Source organism: Anser cygnoides, chromosome 7 (assembly GCF_040182565.1).
Source record: "Anser cygnoides isolate HZ-2024a breed goose chromosome 7, Taihu_goose_T2T_genome, whole genome shotgun sequence".
NCBI lineage: Eukaryota > Metazoa > Chordata > Aves > Anseriformes > Anatidae > Anser > Anser cygnoides.
This window is the reverse complement of record NC_089879.1, coordinates 12126209-12147500: the sequence shown is the minus strand read 5'-3', so window position 1 is coordinate 12147500 and position 21292 is coordinate 12126209. Positions and strand designations below refer to the sequence as shown.

Genomic DNA, 21292 nt, shown 5'->3' with positions numbered 1-21292 from the left:
TGCTCCTGCTGACTCATGGGTTTTACCAGAAGACTCTCTGCCTTTCTTTTTTTTTTAAAAAAAAACAACACAAAGAACATTATCTCATAGGTGTATTATGAAGACAGATACTTTAAAAATTGTGTACTACTCAGCTCTACCCTTAATGGGAGATACACGAGTGCCTCAGAAACATCAATCCAAGTAGCAATTCTGAATTCTGACAAGGAAGCATTTTCCCTTTCCAAAGGTCTACATCCCAAGGCAAGCACCATGATATTAAATAGCCTATCTAGATGGAACCAGAATTATCCTTTATTAGTCATGGCAGAGCTGTCAAACTAATGTTCTTGCACGGGAGGGAACATCTACCACTACACAGTCAGTCACAGCCAGTTTTCAGTGATGATCATTCATCATCTCTTTCGTCTTCCAGCCAACTCTTAACCCTGGCTGGTGCTGACTGGGCATGTAGGACATGATAGTTGAACATCATCACTCCTGACAAAAATGATTGCTGTGTCGCGAACACTGGAGTTTTAGTTTACCTGACACCACCAAAAGAAATGCTAGTGCTACCAGTTGGAGGCATAAATGTCAGCAGTGGCCGTTGAGCGGGGAAAATAATCTCATCTATTGGTGTTCATTCACTCATAATGAGAGCTACAGACAATGCTATTGTAGTGCTGGGCAGAGAGAAACTCCCTGGTACTATAACATTTTATCTTTAGAAATTAAGTCATGCCCATTAGACCTTCAAGAACCAGCCTCAAAGATGACAGTAGGGAGATAAGCAAGAAGTAGGGATAGTTCATTTTTAATTGGTCAATCATTGCCTGCTAGCACTCTAATGGTTGAGATGACAAGATGAGGGCTCTCCTATTGATTTCAGTATTCACAGCCTTTTATTTTGGGGAGAGACTTCACGTTGATCTGATTTTTGCATAGATACTGCAAAAGTGAAGAATAGTTTATATTCTTAAGTAGAAGGCATTATAGCTTACACTGAGAGCTTGTCTGTGTTCATGAAGTGGTTGTTGGACCTTTTCAAAGAGTTCGCTTCTTGAAAGAAGTACCTGACGTGAGCTTTTGTTATTTCTCTCACTGTGCCTATCAGCTTCATTTACCTGTGCTCCTGATTTCCAACCTCTTTTTTGCTCAGAAGAGCCAAGATTCCCTGAGTGGACAGACACCAGAATTGGGAGACCTCCTTCACTCCTTCCCTTTACAGATGATACTGTTGTAGGGAGTACGAGTTAGGGTCCCCAAGTCACAGCAGCAGGACAATAACCTAGATTGACATGCAGGGATAAATCAAGCAATGCAGAGGTTCCCATTAAGGAAAAATTTGTGTATTTGAGATCTTTGAAAAATCAGCTCACAGGGACATTCTAGCAACTGTTACGTGTAGAAAAGCTCATATTTCCAAAGACAATTAGATCCTGGGAAGTACATGGCAAGTTTCCAGAGCCATATCTGATCATCCTTGGACAGGATGCTTTAGCCAATCTTAATGTAAATATACAGATCAGAGTTTGAGGACAATGCCCGTGTTAGTGGGTTTTTCATTAACGGAGAGAATCAGGTGCTATTTGATGGGCAGCATATCTCAGCTGGATCTGCGAGAGCCTAGCCCAAGGCAGTCTGACTGCCGGTGGCTCCTGCCTATGAGAAACACAAAAGGGCTTGTTGTGTTTCTGCAACTGTTTTCATTATTCTTTAAGCAATAGGCTTGGTAAAACAGCTTCAAAAGGGTTTTAACAATAACAGCAATGGACCACATGAGAAACAAAAGCTAGATTCTTGTTAAAGTGATCCTTAATAGAAAGATGCTGTTTGCTGCTTTGAAAGCAAACGTGCAGGAGAAAAGAAAGGAAAGAAAAAGAGCATTTGTCCTTTTTCATTACAGCTTAATAGCCACAGCACTAAGTGACTTAATCACTATAAGCTGCTGCTGTCCATTTTAGTTTACCCATGGGCAGTCTCTTCCCTTGGTGTGCCTGTATCAGATAGAGAATTACAAACCATTTGCTGCCCGTGCTGTAGGCGAGTGAATGAATGATCACTGAGCTGTCGCACAATCTGTTTGACTGGCATGCCATGATGCTCACAGCTTTTGAAGAAAAGGAGGTCTTAATGCCAGCCCGTATTACTGACAACATTGTTGAAAAGTATAAGATTTTATTTATTTATTTATTTATTTTCCCCAGTAAGGATAACAATGGGGGTTAGCTGGGCAAACTTTAGGAAAGAATGGGAATCGTGTAGGAAATAGAATAAAGTACCTCTGTGATTCTCACTTGTACTGGAGGGACTCAGTGAAGCAAGGGGAGGATGGTAGATCAGGAGGAAAAATCAGGGTGTCTCAATAAATATGCATGTTGCTGTATTTCTTTGTAAAACAGTGCAAGTGCTCATTGAGAAACAGATGTAAAGTTGACATTTTCCAATGGAAAAAGATTATTTTGTGGAGGATAATAGATTTATAAGTAAAAATGATTGTCTGGGCCACAACAAAATAATATATATTTTTTTGTTTTCCTCTTTTTCTTTCAGTTCAGCTTTGCCTAAATTGGCAGCTACTTGGATCAGTGCATTGTCCTAGGGGTTATGCCTACTTTCTACTTTCAGTCTTTTCTCTGTTGACCACTACTGTTGAACCATCTTTCTCAATGATCACGTGGTTTCTTTCTCAGGGTCGAATGCCATAGAGATCCTGGGAAACAGCCTAGTCCAGATTAGGTCCTGGAGGACATGAGGCATCTCAACAAGCCTAAAAGTATCAGTAGATCTTGCAAAGCAGAAATTCAACTTCCTTAAAATCTGTAAAAAGTACTAGCAACATGAGCAAACCTCTTTCTTTTATAGGAGATTTGTAGTTGTACCTGATTTGTTGGGGATTGGGTGTGTATCAACTCCTTTTTGCCAATGTGAGGTATTAATTAAGCAGCAGGAGGTGCAGAACATGCAGCCTGCTTAAAACCCACATTTCAAATCGTTTCTTTTGTGGAAACAGAGATAAGTGCCTGTCAGGCCTCTTGATGGAAGGTTTTACTCCAACCATTCATTCATTATGATACCTGTGTATGATGACTGCCTTTACAGTGGCATCAGCAGCACAAGATTCAAACCCATCTGGCTCCTCTCAGACACAAAGGAGACGATTCAACTGCATACAAGGAAAAGCTCAAATTCTCAATCTCTTTGTTTGATGGCTCTTCTTTCCAACAAGAAATACCTATTTGTGTGATTTCTGCAGCAGATGCACATGAAAATGTTAGAAATATGGAACAGTAGTTAGTGTGCTCTCCCAAACAGCAGAAATCTTGATTCTCTACTCTCCCAGAATACTTGTGTGATCTTAAGCAAATCACTGTTTTTGTGCCTTGTTTCTCCAGCTTTCACAAAGGGTAATAATGTCTTGGCATTTCAAATCTATGTGGCAATGAGAAATACTTGCTAAGAAGCACTCAGAAAGAGGACGTAGAAGAGGTAGATTTATATAAAAGTCATACCCTTGTTTTAAAACATCCCTGAAAACAAAAATGCTTAACTGACTTTAGAGAATAATAAAAACTCCATTTAGCTACAAAGCTTTGTAAGACAGCACTGTATGAACTCTAAACTACTAAGCCTAAGCAGTTCTAGTTTCTTTGGCATGCTGTGCAAGTGTCATCTCCCTTAACTGTGGCAATGCAATAATTGTATGATATAGAGAATCACACAATTCATATATGTATCTATTCAGCCTGACTTGACTAACATCTCCAGAACTCTGCTTGAATGCCCAAACACAGGAACCTCAACTCCTCAAAGTCAACCTAAAATAATAGTGTAACTGGAAAAGTTTTACTCACACTACTAGATCCTACAGAAGAATTGCAATAGTCAGATATGTTTTATACGGCCCAAGAATTGCAAGAGGCTAATCTATATAAGATGTCCACCAATATTTGTGCATGCAAAATTTTTTTCACCATTTGAAGAAGGCCAACAGGGCTTTCACTTCATTTCAAGAGAAGTCAAGTTCTGGATCCAATAAAGCACGACTTTTCAGTTTGTTGGAGTCTGGGCTCCCCTTTATGTGGTTCCTGTAGGACAACTGATATTAGAGACCTACCATCAATGGGTGTCATTTATATCAGTGGGTTTCAAATATAAAATGTGAAAATATCTACAAAAAATAAACACACAGTATTAGAGGTGATGGTTTTCAGTTGTTTAATTCGTACCTGCACAGGACATCGAAACAGCAGGTTAAAAGGAAACCTTGACATTATCAATTATTTGGCTAGCTGGGGAATTAGGTTTTCAGTGATGGTAGAGAAAAGCAACCAATTAAAATTTTCCATTTTCACTGTTTGTACCTATTGTTTAATGTTGCTGCATGTAATTGAACCAAATTGACTTGGCCTGAACAGATTTACTAGTGAGGAAGAGAACATAGAGAACATAGAGTTGATGGAATTATGGGGGTTAGGGTTGAAAAGTCTCTTTTGTGTACAGTAGAATTGTGGAAGGAACAGATGGAAAGGCAAAGGAAGTAGTTGATCAGATTAGAAGGTCCAGGAGGAGTTGAAGTTTGAGCAGGGAAGAAGGGGTAAGAGACAAGATATAAGTCAGAGCAGAGCTATGCAGCAGTCTGGATGTCAGGAAGAGAAATTATTGTTGTCATATATATACTTTTCCTCCAGCAGAACCAGAGCTACGACTGAAAAAAATGACGTGAAATGTTCAAATCAGAAAAGATCTCCTGCTTGGCGCCATGACTGAGATGAGAGCAGAAGAAACAGAAATGGGGCCTATTCCAGGTTGAGACTGGTGTCTCTGGAACAGAAAACAAAGAGGATAAAAGACGAACTGGACCAGAATGAGTGATAAACTGTCTCCTCCATGTTAAACATATAATTTATTTCAGCTAATAAACCTTAGGATTAATTGTAATGAGCACAAAACTCACTGTTGTATGTGGGATGCCAGTGCTTGTAGCAGGTCTGTCTATCTGCGTAGTTTACATCACTGATGTCTTTCCTTCCTTTCCTAGAAAATATAAGCAATTAGCTAAGTTAAAAGTGGTTCCAGAGTAGCAAACTTTTTACTGTGAAGTCTATGTGAAACTGAGGGTAACAGCAGGAAAAGAATGAAAGGCCATCACTATGCAACTTTGTGAGCCATCATTGGTTCATGCTAATCCTTCCCATTTGTGAGCTTGTAGGGTTATTTATATTGGCAAGGTATTCATAAATAGGAGAAGAAGAAGGAAAAGGAGAAGGAAAAATAATTGAGCACTTCAAATGCATGCATTTTTAGCATTTATAATGAAAAGATAGGCAGCAAAGGCTGTCTAATTCGAGGGCTAAATCTAAGTTAAATGCACTTAATATATTACTGTAGTGACCAGCTTCTACCTTGTTATTTAGTTATCTAGACACAAATGTGCAGCACAGTAGAAAAAAATGAAAAATAATCTTTGCTGCAATTGTTGTTTTTATTATCAGGTGCTGTGATCTGCTCCCAGATGTGTGCCAATGAGAAATGAAGCCAACACCTTCTGAATTGAACCAGAATTTTAAATTCAGATTTCAGGGTAGGATTTCATATGCTTATTTCATTATTCCTGATTCATTTTATGATAGAATCTTGCTCCATTGAGACAGGGTACTCATTATTCTAGGGACTGTATATCAAGCCAGGTGGGAGAAAAACACAGACAAAAAATAGGTCTTGAAAACTAGAAGAACTGTAATCATTTGTGAAATTGTTTTGAATTTGGCAAATATAGTATCAGCAGCTATCCCTGGCACTGAAAAAAAAAAGAAGTTTGCAGATAATTTATTTTTAAAAATTAAAACTGTATCACTTTACTACCATTATTAAATGAAAAATAGTATTCTGGATGCTAAAATTAATTCATTTTGAAAATAGTAAAAGGAAATACTGTTTGTCTGTTATTTAAATGAAAACCTGTTACCATGTTTAAATATAGATTTTTTAAAAGAAAAATAATAATTGGTAAAATTATTCATTTGTCTGAGCAAAATACCTACTGATGTCTTTTATGAAAAATAAAAAAAGGACAAAGAAGATACCTCCTTTTTGACATAATCTACAAATTTTTTTTAATGATTTTTCAAGTCGATCACTGCATAAAAGATCTGCTCTTTATTCCAATCTAGTTGTTGTCTAGATAGGGTTATGTGAAGAAAATTATAGAACCTTTATTTTACAGATCAAAAACTAAAACACAGAGAACAGATGACTTTCCGAGATTACATATGAAACATATCCCATAGAAGGAAGATTACCTAAACACCAGCTGAAATTACAACTTCATTTTACCCCTACTGCATGGGGAACCGAGAATAGGCTTTCAAATTACTGTCAACCAGTAAGTTCCTTCTTTGTGTAAAAGAAGATTTTCCCCCATAGATATAATTAATACAGCTCTTCACGGTATGGATTCCACATCCCAAGTCCCCACAATTGGTCACAAAGGCTAGTACCTGTGGGTAGAACATCCCCAAATTTACTGTAATCTTTTGCAGTGACTGAGGGTGAAATTTCAGTTCAGGCTTGCTTTTTTCCCAGCACACCTCCAAAGTCCTTACCCTGCAGTACTTCAGAGAGGTTGCCCTGGGAACAGTGTGAGAACTTTTTCAACATAATGCAAGTGAGCCTCTTTGAGAACCTGCTGTTTCCTAAGAGGAGTGTTGCCTAGAAATAATTTATTTGGTAGAAGCGGTACAGTTTCTTTCCACGTCTGCCTAATATACTCAGAAGTTGGTCTTTCCACTACTGTTCTTACAGCCATAAAAATCTCAAGGTTAACAGCAAACAAGAGAGAGGGTTTTGCTCTCATAAGATTGATCCTAGCTTCACTGGTTTGATAACATGCTGACTAGTATTGCAAGACACTGAATGTCACTCCTGCAGCCTTCAGTACCAAGGGAAGAGTTGGTGAGTTCATGAGAGAGTTCACACACCCAAGGCAGTGAAGCACAACAGTAAGGTCAATGTGAATTTGAGAAGATAACTTTAGACATCAAATCCCCACTGAAATTATGAGGAATTTCAAATGCTCTGTGAGTCACTCGCTATTGGCATGGACCTCACAAGATTATTTTTCCGAAAAATGTTGGGCAACTTGAAGCATAAACAAGTAGTTGCCAACAAGCAACAAAACTGAGATGGGAATGAGGCATCTCTCTGTGGCATCATCCCAAGCTGGACACTGAAGGCACCTAACAACATGCATTCAAAGCTTTGCTGATTTTAAAGGCAATCTGCCTGCTGCTGCCTTTGCTTTCTCAAGTTGCATGGAGAAGACACACAGAGTGAACACTGAAGTGAGCTGTCCTCAGAGTGAGAACAACACTGAATTGTGCTTACATTGCAGGCACTTTCAGTTTGTTACGCTTTTGAGGAGACCATGCAACACTGGACTGTTCAAATAACAGGTGCTTTTGTCACCTGCCCAGGACTCTGGAAACTTAATCTCAGTTTCTTAGTCTGAAAACCTTGTGCTCCTCTGGGAATGGTAACTCAATCTCTATTGGAAGTGGAGATATTGTTCTCACCTACATTACATTTGTACTGTGAACATCAACACAGTGAAGATTGAAAGTGATGAGATACTACGGTTATTTAATCAGCAATAAAGATAGGCCCAGCTGCTGTTGCAATCAACAGAGATTTTCCCATATTACACAACAGGAGCTGTACTCAGTCCACATTTTAGCTCTTATTTTGGCATTCATTCGGTACCTCGTAATGGCCAGTGTAAAGTCTTTCAAATCACTAATGGGCCACTGCAGGGGAGGAACATCTTTACAATTCCAGAGAATCATGACCTTCCTGTGCTAAGATCAAGCTTTTATTTAACTGAGATTTCAAACACTTTTTGCAGAAATGGCTAGGCAATTACTCCCTGGCTCCTTTCTTTTCTGTATAGAAGGAACTTTGGCTTTCTGAGGCACCAATTAAAAAGCCCCACAACTCTCTCTTTGAATTGCTTCATTGCTCCTGTTAATTGTCTCGTTTGAGTCTCTGCCAGAGTGAAAGTACCTTGTTACAGAGTTGTGAACCCACAATCAACTTTAAAAACTTCCACTTTACAACTCCAATCTCAAGCATTTTTTTTTTTTTAAATCTTTAAATGGAAGGGGAAAAAAATAGAAAAATGTATTAGGTGTTTCCTAAATCAAAGTCTTTAATAACATGTTAATCTAAGTTATTATAGATTCTGAAAAGCAGTTATAGACAGCTGAAATTTTCCCATGGCTTACTGTCAAATATACAAGAGAGTGTTTGGAAAGTCTGTAAGCACTGTAATCATGGATAAAATATATTCTGCAACGGGACTCTAAATTTGCAGTAATTATGTACCATTTAGTTAATCTTCCTACATTATTTATGAAGAGTATTTTGTAGTTAAATACTTGAAGAGTTGACAGGGTAATGTTCAACAGCTACTTGGAACAGAAGTGATGGAGTGGCAGTAAAAAAATAATTTCAATTTTAAATGACTATCTTTGTGTTCATTTCCCTGTTTGTTTTTAACTCAAAGACATAGGGCGAGATCTTTTTTTAAAAAGGAAGATGGAAAGGAAAAGCTCTCTGCGTGTGTGTGGGTAACTGGTGTGTATGTCTGTGCCAATGTCTGCTTTACAGTGACTCAGAAATAGCTTGTTTTTTGAGAGACTTTGGCTACTTCTCCTTTTCCACGCTCAGCTCTATGGACACAAACTGTTTCCTACCCTGATTTTGCATTTACAAAAACAGCAGGCCTGGATGGTGGAGGTTCCATGAGCGATCGGTTTCATAACATGCTTTTTGACCATGGCACAAGACATACATGTCCACTGAACACTCATGCTCCCAGTCTTAGCAAAGGCAGAACAGGAAAGTCAATAGGGTAGATGCCAAAAGATGCCTGTGCTGTTCTCCTTGCCCTCTTGCCACTGCCATGAAAGGAGGGGACCAGGAGGAGCCACTTGTCCGCCGTGACATCTGTAAGCTTGAGAACATAGGAAGGAAGGATCACTGACGGACAGAGAATAAAGTGAGCGAAGAAGAGGAGAAAATGTCATGTGTACACGTGCTGTGCCCACAAGCGGGCCCGGCTGATAAATATTCAGGTGAACAGATGTTTCCCCTGACTTCATATCGCTGCTATACAGCACTTTCGAAGGTATGGTATGTGAGGGAGGGGGGGTGGCAGGGGGTGGATGAGTTCACGTGTGTACATATCCCCCCAAAGCAAAGACACTGCTACCAGCTGGGACAGGTGCTTAAACTATTTCCCCTTGTTCTTTTCCAGCTCCTAAACCCTGAGATTAACTGGCATTAGCACAAATTCCCAGCTCCCTCTGGGATTTCATCCATGCATAAAATCTGCTTTATTTGCCCACGTGAGCTGTCTGTGCAGCATGTATCGGATTCACTCTTTGTTTATAACCCCACGAGACATAATATGCAAATTCTGTTCCTTCAAAACCAAATTAATGCCATTTATTATAAGGTGGGTGGTGACTTACCACCACACGATGACAAGCCTGTTGAACCCAGGATTTATTACCCACGGAAGTTAGTGGCATGAGACATTCTTTTGCAAGCTGAAGACGAGCACACTCACTCTCACAGAAGGAAAGAGGGATGTCAATCAGTTTTATCACATCTGGCTGACCAAGCAAACGTTGATTCTTATTCTTTTTTTTTTTTTTTTTTTTTTTTTTTTGACTGATGCTCTGACACCTCATGGTTATAGTGGATGGCTGTAAGGAATTGTCAGTTATAAAGTTTCTTTTGATTCAGATCTCTATGTTGTTTTTTGTTTTGTTTTGTTTTGTTGTTGTTGTTTTTTCCCTACTGTTTTTGGACCAAAGGGCTTAACAAAAGTCCCAGTGTGTGGCTATGAATGAAGTTAGTCTTGAGAACAAAAGCAGTTGTTGTTGGAGCTGCTGTCTGAGAGTTGACTTTTCCACCTCCAGCCTGTGCTAGGGCAGTGGCCTGAGCTGGTGTGGTGCGAGTCCTGGGTGGCCAACACAAGGAGAAACTGAGCAGCTGTGAGGTGAAACCAGCACTTCTGATGGCAGCCTGCTCAGTGCTGAGCTTGAAGAGGTTTTGGAAGCGTACGTGCACGAAGCTGCATCAGGGGAGGGTCAGGGTGGATGTTAGGAAGAGGTTCTTCACCGAAAGGGTGGTTGGGCACTGGAACAGACTTCCCAGGGAAGTGTTCATGGCCTCAAGCCTGCTGGAGTTCAAGAAGTGTTTGAATAATGTTTTCAGACATATGGTCTGATTTTTGGGTGGTCCTGTGTGGAGCTAGAAGGTGGACTCAATGATCCTTGTGGGTCCCTTCCAACTCAGGATCTTCTATGATTCCCTGACACAAAAGTGGACTTCGGTAGCAAAGCTCCAGAGAGCCACAGGCATTACACATTCATAATTTATTTCCTGGAGTTGGAGGATTGATTACATGACAAAACCCAGTTTGGGCCAAGCATCTGAACAAGACAAGCACTTGGCAGAGAAGGTATTCTACTTTTTCTCTCCTGTTTTCCTCTCCAGTGACCTACACTTAAATAATATAAAATTTATCATTTATATTAATATTTTATTTTAAAATATATTTGTTTTATATTATAGCTAATGCAGAAACCACACCTGAGACAACATTACTGGCTAGTTCCCTCCAGCTTCTTGCTGTCTCCATCCTTGCCTTCCTTGGCTCAGCTACACAGCAGTAAATGTAGAGCCTGCTCTGGACTGGGGGAGAGCAGAACCAGCTCTGAAAACTGAGAAGAACTGAGGGACTTTGTCTTCTGGGATTTTTGTTTCCTTGCAGTTACAGGAGCCTGCTTCTCATTACAGCGACAAGTAAAATAAATACTGTAAAATTCTCAATGCTCAATTTCCAGTGCTCTGGAGTCTCAAGGGTTAGACTCTAAACTTTTTCTTCTCCACTTTTGGCATTCAAGCTAAGCAGGATATTAGGAGATGTTGGGCTCCTGATCAGGAGGCCATCTTCTAAGGAACAACTGAAATTTGCAATAAGAGTCAACAAATACTTTGAAAAATGGTTCCTATCTGACTCACCCTGTGATTTTATTGAAGCAGTTGGATTTTTAAAAAAGGAAGGATCAATGATTTGAGAAAGCAGTTTAGTAAAAAGGAACTGACAGGTTTCCATCTGCTATGAAGAATTTTAATCCCATTTGCACAGAGCTAGAAGCAGAACCAGGCGCACAGACTACACGCAGTTATTGACACTTGCTGATGAGCCATAACTTGTTACATTATGGCACTGCGAAGTCATTGCTTCTGCTAATGTAGCTGTACTCTCAGACCACTGTGGAAATAAGCTGCTCCCTGACTTGTTATGAAGCTAAATGAAATGGCTGTACAGATATTAACATAAGAAGCAATTTTTATGCTGGTCTCTTTTTGCCACAGCTGAAGTGCCAAACATTCACCTAAAAGAAATCTGAGCAGTGCTACCCACAAGTCAGGTTTAAAGACAGTATTTTTTATTTATTTATTTCCCCCCCCAGGAATTTCTGCTCTTCTATTCAAAACGAAAAAGTGAAAGTTGGATATTTCTTGTGATTTTTTTTTTCTAAAAATTTTAATAATGTTCAACATTTACATTTTGATGTTAGATGTTAATGTATCATCTTTGAAGAGTTAAATACTTACATACCCTGGGAAAATGAATTCATGGTTACAGTACAAAGATTACATAAAATGTTTTTATATTTTTGAAATGAAAATCCTTCAAATTATTTCAAATAGGAACATTGAAGTAACTTTATTTCTGCAAATTTTGTCATCGGAGATGATTCAGAACTGTTAACTAGATCTAAGTTTTACATCAAGTGAGCATCTGTCTTTCAAAATAGCCAAGAAAAAAGGAAAACAGCTTATTGCAGGGTTTTTGTTTGTTTTTTTTGCTCTCCAACTGAAGATGAACACAATTGTGAGGCTTTCCAAAGGAAACAGGAATAAACTCACTGAGTTCAGCTTTCTGGAGCATAAGCGTCTCGAGTATAGCATTAGCTTCCTGTATAGTCCAAAAAGAGATCAAACTTTCAAGGGGTAATATACTCCTTTTTTTTTTTTTTTTTTTTTTTTTTAAGCCAAATGAGAAACTGTTCTTTGGACAATTACAGGTGAAGAAACTGAATCCAGACCATGATATATGTACACTTTTACACTTCTGATGGACAAAACTCACAACAGGTTTATTGAGATTATTTTTGCACTGAACATAAGTGTAGTGTTGGAATGGGAACTAAATGCAAACATAGGGACAGTATTTGAGATATTGCAGGCAATTGGAGTTGATGATATTTTTTTTAAATATATATTTTTTTCACTTTAAATCCCTGTGCTCATTCCAGATATGAAAATCTAGTGAGCAGTGAAAAACAGAGCTTTGCTCATCTGTTTTCTATCTCAAAGGAATGCTATTTAAGAATGGGATTTATGAATAGTGCTTCAAAGTCCTTTTACCAAAAAGCTTTAACAAGGAATATGACAGGTACTAGGATATCTCTTAACCCAGCCAAATAGATAAATAAATAAACTACTTGAAAATTAAACTTTGTTCTGCAGGTGGACGTAAGCAGTTTGACATTTCAGACTGGAATCCCAGATAGTCTGTTGAACTCAAGGATTAAAGAACAACAAGCATTTTTTTCTTTTCTTGTTTTTGTAAATGTACTCAAAATAGAAAATAGCAATCATCTGGCAGAGGCACAGTCTCAGAGAGCAGGGAATGAGTATAACAGCCCATTTAAAAGGACAGAGAAAAAAGATAACAAGGAGTCTTCTTTTTTAGGAGACTGGTAATTCCCTTTTAAAATGACTTCAGAAATGTCACCATTGCTTTATTTCTGCATAGAACTAAATTCAAAGCTCTAATGGAATGACATTTTGTTACAATGCCCCCCTCCAAACAGAGAAGGTTGGGGTTTGGGTGAGCTCTTTTTCAAGATCCTTGAAATTATCCAAGGTGTCTCCTCCAAGCCTGAGAAATACTTCTGTTAAGAATGGCATTGAACAACACATCTTCAAAACCTTTTTGTTTGTTTGTTTTTCTTGGTTTTCTTGTTTGTTTGTGTTTTTGTTTTCCAACAAGATAATATTTGCAGAATTGCATATTTTGAGTTTATGTTCTGAACAGCCCTGTAAGCAATCCTTTCTTTGTATGCTGAGTGAATATGTGTGCAGTCTCATCTACCTTGATTGTGGGTCTAGCACTGCAGGCATAAATCCACCTCTTACTGCCACGAAGGATTGAGTTCCTCATTAGACAACCAGTTTGGAATCCAATCAAGTAAGACAGGTATGCTTGTGGGTAATTTTAAGCTGTGGGTAGTCATATTCTCTCCCTCTTAAAGCGGATCACTTTCAAACAGTTGGCTGGACTGATGCCAGAAAGCTCATCATTTCAGAGGATCAAGTCAATAAGCAGCCTATAGAACTGCAGAAATTATCGGCTGGAATTCTCTGGTTTGTGTTACACAGGTCAGACCAGATGATAAAAATGGGCCTTTCCAATCCTAAAATCTGAACACTGATGAGCTTAAGTGGACTACTAATATGCATAAACCTTTTTCAGGACCAGGGCTCAAAGTTGCAAAAAATAGAAAGAATTCAAAGAATTGAATTTACTTCCGCCTGCCCATCAATATTTGATTCCTCAACCTGTTTTGCATCTTGCAATCCTTGACTTTTTATCAGATTTAAGATTGGAACCATATGAACTCCTGCACACATTTGATTATCATTATAGATATTAGTCCTGCAGGAAAAAATTGTGCTGACTGATTACATTTTTTTTTTTTCCTGCTGAGCTGTTCCACTATTTGACTTTGCACCCAGTGTTGCTTACTAGCTGGGAATGCAAATGTTACAAATATTTCTGTCCTCCTGTTAGTTCCCTCCTAGTTTTTGATCACATTTGCTGTTTGTTTTTAACACAAAATCTAAATTTTGGAACTCAGACAAGTGCACATGACTTTTTTTATAATGCTAAATAGTCATAGGACAAAAAGATTTGAAACACTGATGGATAAACAAGAAAAAGGTTAACAGACTTCTTTTGCAGATTTCTTTAAGTGAAAGAGGTCCCTCCAATGTGTCTGTCTACCTGTACCCAGCTCTCCCCTCACCATCATTAGTGAATCCGCTGGTTAGTATCAACCACACTTTTCTAAAAAGTTTCACAGAGAAATCTCAAGATAAGCTATATAAATGTGAGATAGTGATGCTTCCACAGTGCCCCGCTATGCTAAAAGTGGTAATGTTGATCTGTATGCTTCAGCTGCTAGAGAACTAACAGAAAAAGTAAACCTTATATATGTCCCAAATAGGGGCATGAGTAGGTAGAGTTTTGGTGGTTTCTCATGTGCCAAAGAATCTACAGCTAGGAACTGTCTCAAGCAACCAACCTGGCTGCCTTCCCCTTACTAACCTTAGCACAGCTTGTCCTAACTTTTAAATTGAACTTTTATATATGTATAATTGTTTTTTGTTGGTTGCTTTTTTTTTTTTTTTTGTCATTTTGGTAGTAGAAAGTTTGAATCCATCTTCTGTGACTGGTGGCCACACTAACAGTTGGAGGTGTTACCACAGCCTCAGCCCTCCCCATCTCTCTCTGACTGATAAGACTTCTAGTACATTTGAATAATAATGGTCTGCACTTTTCTAAATATCTAAGTAGATGCATGACCTTCTTTGCCAAAGGACCCCAAAGCTTGTGAAATGTACTAATTAACTAAATCTCACAATGGATATGTACAATAAGCATGAGACTGACATTTGATTATTATTTCTAATTATATCTTGGATGCCTGAGGTACAACAGTATGCAGAGAAAGCTCAAAATCTATTATAAGTATAAAGATTAATCTCACTTTCCCAAAGGCAGAGCTGTGAAAAAAGCTCTGGATTCCTGCCTCCTGCATGCACATGATTCCTTTGTTTAATTGTTTGCTTATTAAATCCCCGATTCAGCAATGTCCTTAAGTACAAATCTAATGTGAAGCCTACAAATAATTCAATTAACTATATACTGCCTCAGAAACACTTTGTGATAGGCAAGTAGTCCAGCAGAAGACCTGGTTGAATAAAGCAGGTAAGGATGTATCTTAGGCCTGCAGTTAAGAAATTCTTTGATGTAAGTATTTTCCTGACTCATTCTCTAGAAGTCTATTAGTCACCCTGAAGTCCTTCTAGTGCTTTAAATCCTTTAAAATATGTTGCTAATATATGACATTTCAGCACAATACTTAAACATTCACACCACTTTTATCACTTGTACACCTCTGTCCCCAATAACTAGATCATGTAGATACCAGTGCAGGAAAAAGTGTTCATTAAGTATATGCATAAGCACTGTTCTACAATAAAAATGGAAATGGCAAGTTTATCTTTTCAGCAGACATTTAGTGAAGCCTTTAATGTGCACCACGTCTTTTGAGAATGTGTTTTTATTCTTGTGCCATTGCTTTAGAAAAGCTTTTCTCAGAAACACTCACCTTCAAAGGACCCAGAATATTGCTCTTTGTCTGGCCTTGCCCATCATGTTGCTCAGATGAAACACTGACTGGAAATTGCCAATATCTGGGGTGAAAAGGCAGATGCAGTACTCCAGCCTGCATAGCATGATAATGGTTTCATTCATTTCCAGAGAAAGAGTTTGCTTATTAGAGACCAAGCGCGATTCATGAAGTCACAGCACTATGTATCACAGATTCACAGATTTCTCTAGGTTGGAAGAGACCTCAAGATCATCGAGTCCAACCTCCGACCTAACACTAAGTACTCCACTAAACCATATCCCTAAGCTCTACATCTAAACGTCTTTTAAAGACCTCCAGGGATGGTGACTCCACCACCTCCCTGGGCAGCCTGTTCCAATGCTTAATAACCCTTTCGGTAAAGAAGTACTTCCTAACATCCAACCTAAAACTCCCCTGTCGCAACTTTAGCCCATTCCCCCTCGTCCTGTCACTAGGCACGTGGGAGAATAGACCAACCCCCACCTCTCTACAGCCTCCTTTCAGGTAACTGTAGAGAGCGATGAGGTCACCCCTGAGCCTCCTCTTCTCCAGGAGGTTCTCACTTGCAAACCCTGCTTTTCCTCACTCAGAGTACAAGGAACTGGGAACTGAGGGCTTACATGAGACAGTGCTTGACAAACCCAGACTGCACAGCAGATTAGACAAAGCCACTGGCTCCTTCATTGTATCTACTTTCTAACAGAGAGCAATGCTAGATCATCAGAAACAAATACTAAAATGATTAGTAGAAAAATGGCTGGATCCCTATGAACTTGTACCACGTGTTTTACTGATTTTTTTATGGAATTAACAGAGACCTTGGGGATACTCTTCTACAAAGTTTCTTTGTCACTTATGAGTTGGCAATGAGATCGCTATCTTTTGGTCAAATTTGAATCGAATTTGTCAGTGTACTAGAAAGTTATTGGTGAGAAATGGGAAACAAAGCTGTCAGGATACACCACTCTGTATGTGCACATGCAGTCCTGTGTGTGTGTATGTATATGTGTGTATGTGTTTGTGTGTGTAGGGCAAAACAATACACATGAAAAATTGATTTCTCAATTTCCTACTACATCTGCATGTTGTTAAGAAAGGCTGAATATGTGTGGAAGATGCCATAGCTGGATTTTCCCCTCATGGCCATACAGAAGGAACTCAGTGGTTCATGGTAAACTTATGGGGAATACTCAGGGCTCTCCCTGCCTGGCATTTAGAGCCCAGTAAAATTATTTCTCAGAATTAAGTGCCATGCTGGGCCCTCTTCTGTGGGTCTTTAGTTCTATGGCACAGAGCTGAGGTGAGGAGGCCCTGAGGCCTACAGTACCCCTGCAGCTACCTCCAGAACTCTGTCAGTGGAGAGAACTACAGCCACTTGCTGGCTGATCTGACTTATATTAGTATTTACTTCACCCTGAGAGGAGTTTTGCCCCTGAATTATGATTTTTTCCCCAAGAGGATCTGTGGGAGTCCAGGCTGTGAGGACTGCACCTGCAGACTGCAAATCTGCCCTTTGACGCTGAGAGGAGCATGCAGAGACATCATGGGAGAAGTACTTTTTATGAAAACTACTGTCCTGCAGAGGGACAAGTGTCACTTTGGTCTTTACCAGTGAATGCCAGGAACAGTAGAGACATTGTCCTCGCTGATGATGTTTCCTCTGCCCAAACCTTGTCACCTCACAAAAAGGAAGCTGCTACTCGTGGACTTGACCAGGCCTCTTTGGCCATAGGCAGTGCAAGGGCCTCACTTATCATTAGGCGGAAGTAAGGAGGACTGGTGTGAAAGATATTTGGCACCACAGACACACGGGGCTTTATAGACGGAGAGTTGGCTTTTACACTCTGCCAAAAGTTTGCTGCTTATGTTCAACCAGACGGGCCATTAAAACAGTGCCAGCGGCCTTTAGCACTTCATGAAAAGGAAACAAAGCAGCAAAATGGGTATGGGTTTTACAGTAAGGAACAGCCATCCCTTCCATCAAAAAAGAGTGCTATATTTTCTCCCCTGTGTTGAAACAGCTTCCCCCCTTCACACCTTTTAGGAGGCAATCTGTGATTAGGAGATGGGAAGTCTGGTGTCACCAGCTTGGCTGGCAAGACTCAGTGGGAAATCATGGGGCAGTGTCTGCTACTCCGTGTGTGCATGAGGTTGCTACTTAACTGGATCTAGAAGTAAATCAATCCATTAACGTATACTAACCATGGCACTAATTAGTTGCATATGTATAATCAGCATGCTCACAGGCATCTCGTTGGGGAATAGTGGGCTGACAGACACAAATTTGTTAGTCTGCGTCTGCTGCCAGATTTGGAAAATTTGAAGTTTTTGAAACTGAAATAAGGCAACAATAACAACAAAAAAATTTCAAGTTGACAGTATCCCTTGCGAACAGATGGCTGGACACACCTTCTCTGAAGAAGGCCACTCTTCATGGGAGGACAATAAAAGTTCACAGTTAAGACGAAGTTATTTCTGAAGTGAGATCTTTCTCTCCTTTAATGTGGTGTACACATGCATTATAAAAGGCAAGGATGCAAAGTGCTAAGTGCTTTAACATTTGATACTATGCAGATAGAGCTGCATTTTTGTATCATAATCGCACATTTGGCCTGACTGGATTTGCATTAACAATTAACCCTGAAAATTGTAACTGTGGAGAGCTGCACCAGTCAAAATGATTCCCTTATCTACGCTAGAAGTTGTTGATTTTATAGCTTACAGTGATGGCTTTTCTTTGCATCATGACTTTCATCCAAAACCAACTACTAACAGAAAGCAGAATTATTAATAAATATGTACAGATACATTTGTTGGCTATCCAGTGTATCAAAACTAGGGTTTTCATATTTAATGTAGCTTTTATTACGTACTGTTATTCAGTATGGAAAAAAATAACAGCTTTGTTTAGATTCTCAAAAAGTTTTAATCATACACTTTTAAAATTTTAGCTTTGTTGAATTACAACATTAATGGATTTTTCAGCTCATGTTCTCTCTTTTATTTTCTTTTATTTATTCTTAATTTTTTTTTTTTTACTGATTGCATGTTGAAGGAAAGCAGTTAGCTTTATGGGCTCACTTATATTTGATTTGCCATAATTATGGGCTATTTTGTGATATTTTCTTTGGTGATAAACTGTTTGATGATGTGTGGCCTTTTTTTTTTCCTCTCTTTATCTCTGTGGGATATTTTAAACAAGAGAAAAAAATATATATTCTTAAAGGAAGGCTTGTCAAAATTACTATTAATCTTTCCTATAAATCTTAACTTAGTCCTTATTAACTAGCTGTACAAGTTGGAACTATATGTCACAGAAAAGGTTAGCAAATAAATGCTATATAAGCAACAAACACATTATTCAGTATTGACAGGATTCCACAATACCAGTTTAGATCCCAGGGAATTCAAACTAATATTAAAAATATGGTGTAAGCTCATACAACAAAACCTCAGTGGAGAAATATATATATATATTTTCATTAAACAAGCCAACAATGGGTGTTGTTTGAAAGCGTTATATGAAAAAAAAAAAAAAAGTTTTTTTTTTTTTAATTTAATTTTGGAGGGAAAAATGTATTATTATTATTTCCTTCTTTTCACTGAAAATTCCACGTTAGAAATGATCATTTTTCTCCAGAGAAATTTGCTTTTGGTCAAAAAACTTTTCCTCTTAAAATTAATTACTATTTCATGACAGAAAATAATTGATCAATTAATTTCTAAGCTTTCTTTTTGGAAGAAAAAAAAAAAAGGCTTGCAGTGAGGGTAATCTCCATAAAATTCTGGGACAAAATCTGTTATACTGTCTCAGAAAGGAAAAGGTTGGTAACTGAAGTAAAGATTTAATAGTGCTTTGGAGAGGAAAGTGGTACTTAACAAGTGAACAACGCTCCTCTCAGCAGGAACCAGGATTTTTTGAATGGTCGCTTTCTGAGAACAAATCTAATTTTATCCTACAGTTGGAAGCAAATTTATCTGTTGGCTGAGTCACTGCAACTGAGTTGTTTTTGCTTTGTAACATCTCACTGTATTAAAAGATCATCCAACAAGTAATCACAGCTGAGGATGACCAGAACATAACATGAGAAGATTTAATTCTGATCACTAAATTTTCTCTGAACTTAAGACAAAAATATTCTTATTTCTCTATTAATTTGAGCATGAATTAATAATCTTGGCTCATATTGATGTCACAGACATGTCAACAAGAATGAAATACTATCCATGGCTGTCTAAACTAAACTCTCCAATAACTTCAGAGAAGCTCCATTCCAAAGCAAAATTTCGTAGTAAATCTTTATTATCACAAGCATTCATTCAATATTCCTACTGAAGAAGAGTATTTTTGTTTCTTCTTAGACACTCCTAGATGCACCAGAGTAGAAATACATATCCATTAGTAAGAAGAGCAGCAGTAAATTTGCATGATGAGCAGATGATTCTTCAGAGAGCGCTCAGCTTAACTCAGAAACACATTCAATCATAACTTTCACTGCCCAACTCAAGAAATGGGTGATGAGAACTCATCTCCTGCCCAAGGCTGGGAACACTGTGAGCGTAAACTATGCCAAAACACTCAAGTTAATATGCACAGCTGGCAATGGGGCAATGCAGGATCCAAGCCCTCTTCTGCCTTTTCAAAGGAGGATATTATTCTGGGCACCTACCTGAGTGTCTCAGCCAGCGGATTGTCAAGTCAGCCTCCTGCAATTCATTATTCAGATAAAGAGGAGCAGCTCTGGCAGTAAAAAATGATGAATAAGATCTCTTTCATGCTTCACTTGTCTGAAATTCCAACTGATTTGAGGGGAGCTTTCTCCAAATTAATACATTTCAACAAAAACAATCAATTTTAAGGGATCAACATTTTTCCAATAAGCCCACATTGCGTAGAAATCTGAGTTGCATGCCAAAGGTTTGCAGAATCTAGCCTCTGTCATACTTTTTCTCTTTTAATATCAAAACACTTCATAAAAAGTAGAGTGGGGAACCAATGATCCGTGATTAGAAAAGTGCTGGTTTAGGACCAGAATGGTGTTTTACCTACAGGCAAACAGCAGTGGAGCTCACACACCAACCCAGGAGTCCTGCTTCCGCATTCATTGCTTCAGCAGAGTTGTATGAAAATCCTGCATTGCTTCCTTGATTATGTGAGTGGCCAAGAGACTTCTGAAAGTTTTGTAAATCTGAAAATATATTCTTGTGCATATATATAGCTTATCTGCCAATTTCTTCTCTTGAGAGATTCTGGTTATTTTTGACTGCATAAAATACACTCTTAGATGAAGCGTTCTCTTTCAGAGTGTATTTGATCCTATTCTAATATTTTGTTTTACAAAATAAACTCAGCTTCCATGTTACATGATCTGACACGATGCCTCCTTTGGTACCAACTTTTAAGCTCTACTGAAATACAGATGGGCTTAAGCAGCCTTTCATTTTCTACAGATAAGGAGTGTGAAAAGGCAAGAGGAGGTGTTTGATGTTTCTCAGTCCATTTCTCAGTAGCTAATGAAATCCCCAATGCCCTGACATCTCCAATTAGTATAGTCATGTTACCTCTGCTTTGTTCAGTAACACCGGTCTATTACAATAAGAAAATCAAGGTAAACCAGTTCCCAATTCAGTAACAGTATTTACACAGGAAAGTGGTGGTGAAATAGAAGGGGATTAAACAAACAGGGACATTAGGATTTATGACTTGGTTAGTTTTAACCTTTAATCATCTGCCAGTGCAATTT

General features: G+C 38.6%; 1 long non-coding RNA gene across 1 annotated transcript in view; it reads right to left on the bottom strand.

The window, feature by feature from the left end:
• The window catches only part of LOC106031861 (uncharacterized), a 20259-nt gene extending 1505 nt beyond the window's left edge, over positions 1 to 18754 (bottom strand). Inside the window, exons 1-2 of the long non-coding RNA XR_001204490.3 lie at positions 17158 to 18754; positions 4940 to 5019 (exon numbers count right to left, since the gene is read on the bottom strand). This is a non-coding gene — a long non-coding RNA (uncharacterized lncRNA). The remainder of the gene's footprint in view (positions 1 to 4939; positions 5020 to 17157) is intronic.
• Positions 18755 to 21292: the final 2538 nt, after the last annotated feature.